The sequence below is a fragment of the Gracilinanus agilis genome, chromosome 3 (assembly GCF_016433145.1).
Source record: "Gracilinanus agilis isolate LMUSP501 chromosome 3, AgileGrace, whole genome shotgun sequence".
NCBI classification, from domain to species: Eukaryota; Metazoa; Chordata; class Mammalia; order Didelphimorphia; family Didelphidae; genus Gracilinanus; species Gracilinanus agilis.
The window spans coordinates 98,091,677-98,094,717 of NC_058132.1; the positions used below are offsets into that span (position 1 = coordinate 98,091,677).

Consider the following 3,041-nt stretch of genomic DNA (forward strand, 5'->3'; position numbering starts at 1 on the left):
ATGTTAGCACAACATCATATATAGCTCCTTCCAAATGCTCAAACAAAATTACCTTTTCATATTTTTCTTGAGTCTTGTGTTTGGATTTCAAAATTTCTATTCAACTCTGATCTTGCCATCAAGAATACTACAAAATCCTTTATCCTATCAGAGGTTCATTTCCTCCACACACACACCCCTACCTCTCCACTCCCCCAGGATCATACTAAAATTTGTAGTATAAATTATTCTTGTTTGTAAGTCTATAGCTTTTGTCTTTAGGGATATTGTATTCCAAGTTCTCCTCTAACTATATGGTTCCTTGGTACATGAACTCTTTCTTCTAGCTACTTATAATATTTTTTCTTTAACGTGGATGCTCTGATTTTTTTTTAATTTTTACTTTGAATATTTTCCCATAGTTATATATTTCATGTTCTTTCCCTCTCCCCCAAACCCCCCAACCCCCCTTAGCTGGTGCACAATTCCACTGGTTTTTACACGTATCATTAATCAAGACCTAATTCCATATTATTGATACTTGGACTAGAGTTATTGTTTAGTGTCTACGTCCCCAATAATATCCCCAACAGCCCATGTGTTCAAGCAATTGTTTTTCTTCTGTGTTTCTCCTCCCACAGTTCTTCCTCTGAATGTGGCTAGTTTTCTTTCTCATAAGTCCCTCAGCCTTGCTCTGGATTCTTGCATTGCTGCTAGTAGAGAAGTCCGTTATGTTCGATTGTATCACAGTGTATCAGTCTCTGTGTACAATGTTCTTCTGGCTCTGCTGATGGTCTGATTCTTAATGTCATATTTCTAGAACTTTTCATTTTCAGAGTCCTTTCAGCAGATGATTGGTGAATTTACTCTATTTTCATTTTGCGCTGTCTAACAGATAAAATATGGAACACTTCATGACTTTGTGTCATCTTTGTGTATGGGCCATGCTAATCGCTTCTGTATCATTCCAATTTTAGCATATGTGCTGCTGAAGTTAGCACTGGAAAAACATTTAACTCAGGAAATTTTTCCTCTGTACTCTTTTTTAGGGGGTTGGGTGGAATTAATTCTCCCTGACCATGCCTATTCCCATGCACTGGCCCAGCTCAGGGTCTGACTTTCTTTTAAGGTTTCTGCCTCTATTCTCTCTCCTGCCTCTTCCTGAGCATAGGATTGTAGAAAACCCAAAGGTCTTTGATAGAGTGACCTCCCTGCATGGAGATAAGATTAGTTTGTGAGTTTTACTCTAGGGCAAGAGCTCTGGCTCCACATAGCTTCCCTTCTGTACAGAGTGAGAAAGTTTGAAAGCATAGACTATAAATACAATTCATAAAGCTCTAAGCCCCTAGACAATTGTTTTGATTACCAGTCCAGAAAAGAGATTTTTTTAGTCATTAGAATTTATTGTAATCAAATCTTTACAATCTTTCCCCCTCCCTACAGACATACATTATATGATACAACCTCTAACTTATTATACCAGGCACTAGGGTATGTGTTTAAGTTAAATTTTCAAGATGAAATTTAAATTATATTTAACTAGAAAACCATCATTAAAAACATAAATAACCAAGGAGCAAAATTAAAGCTAGCAGAGAAATACTTAGTAATGGACTATGCCACCCCTTGCATGCAGTCATAAATCAGAAGGGAGAAGCAAAGGTGAAGTCAATTTTTTACTGTTATTCCAGTGGTTTCTTTGACTAGGTATAGTTCAGTCACCTCCTACTGGATTGCCCTACTAAGTCTTATGATAAACCAGGGAATGTGAGAGGGTCCAGCTGCCATGAGGCTTAGAGCTAGGGTCCTCTAAGAACATACTCCATCTTCTACCGCTGCTTTCTGTCTCTGTCTCTGTCTCTCTGTCTGCCTGTCTCTCTGTCTGCCTGATTACCTGTCTGCCTGTCTCTCTGTCTCTGTCTCTTTATCTCTCTCTGTCTCTCTCTCTGTCTTTCTCTCTCTCTGTCTCTCCCTCTCTCTGTCTCTTTCTCTCTGTGTGTCTCTCTCCCTCCCTCTCTCTCTCTTTTTCTTCTGTCTCTCTCCTCTCTGTGTCTCTGTCTCTGTCTCTCTCCCCATCTTTTTCTCCCTCTCTCTTTCTCCCCCCCACCCCTTCCCCTTGCTTTCTAGCTCCAATTCAAATTCCTCCATATCTTTGTCACTTCCCGTTCAGGAAAGAAAGTAATCTCTAGGGTCTTTAGGATTATGGTTCTCTCCCCATACCACCTCACTCCCCCACCCCCACCATGTAGCCTGTCTAATATTAGATGAAATAATTGTTACATTTTTTAAAAGTCTCCTTGAACAAGGGGATGCTGGAGTCAATTCAAATGCCTTCTTTTCTTTTCTTTTCTTTTCTTTTCTTTTCTTTTCTTTTCTTTTCTTTTCTTTTCTTTTCTTTTCTTTTCTTTCCTTTCCTTTCCTTTCCTTTCCTTTCCTTTCCTTTCTTTTCTTTTCCTTTCCTTTCTTTTCTTTTCTTTTCTTTTCTTACTCTTACCTTCTATCTTAGAATCAATAGTGTGTATTAGTTCTAAGGCAGAAAAGTGGTAAATATTGGGCAATAGGAGTCAAGTGACTTGCCCAGGGTCATAGAGCTAGGAAGTGTCTGAGGACAGATTTGAAACCAGGACCTCCCATCTCTGGGCCTGGCTCTCATTCCACTGAGCCACCCAACTGTCCCCCAAATCCCTTCTTGTTAAGAGCTAATTGTTACATTTTCAATGCAAACATTCGGAGCTTGGGAATTAGCAAGCACTACATGAGTTTAGTTTCTTCTTTTATTGATTGACTAGATTTAAGAAAGTGCTGGAGGAAATATTGGCGGAAATGCTAACACCATAAAAGTGTGTCATGCATACGTGTTTTCCCATCTGGGGAGCTGATTGTTAAATCTTTACCAGCATACTTCTGCCCTGAGCCTACAATTAAATAGCAAAGACATATTAGTGAAGTATAAATTGTGTTCCTGAACCCTGTGAGACATCGTGTGTGTGTGAGGCATTGGACTTTGAGAACTAGAAGAGGAGAGAAGTCTTCAGAAATGAAAGCTAGAGCTTTGTTTTTGA

General features: G+C 39.2%; 1 non-coding gene across 1 annotated transcript; it reads right to left on the bottom strand.

Annotated features, from left to right (window-relative positions):
- Positions 1–875: 875 nt before the first annotated feature.
- On the bottom strand, positions 876–980 carry LOC123243365. The gene has a single exon (XR_006505909.1). It is a non-coding gene; the product is annotated as a U6 spliceosomal RNA (small nuclear RNA).
- Positions 981–3,041: the final 2,061 nt, after the last annotated feature.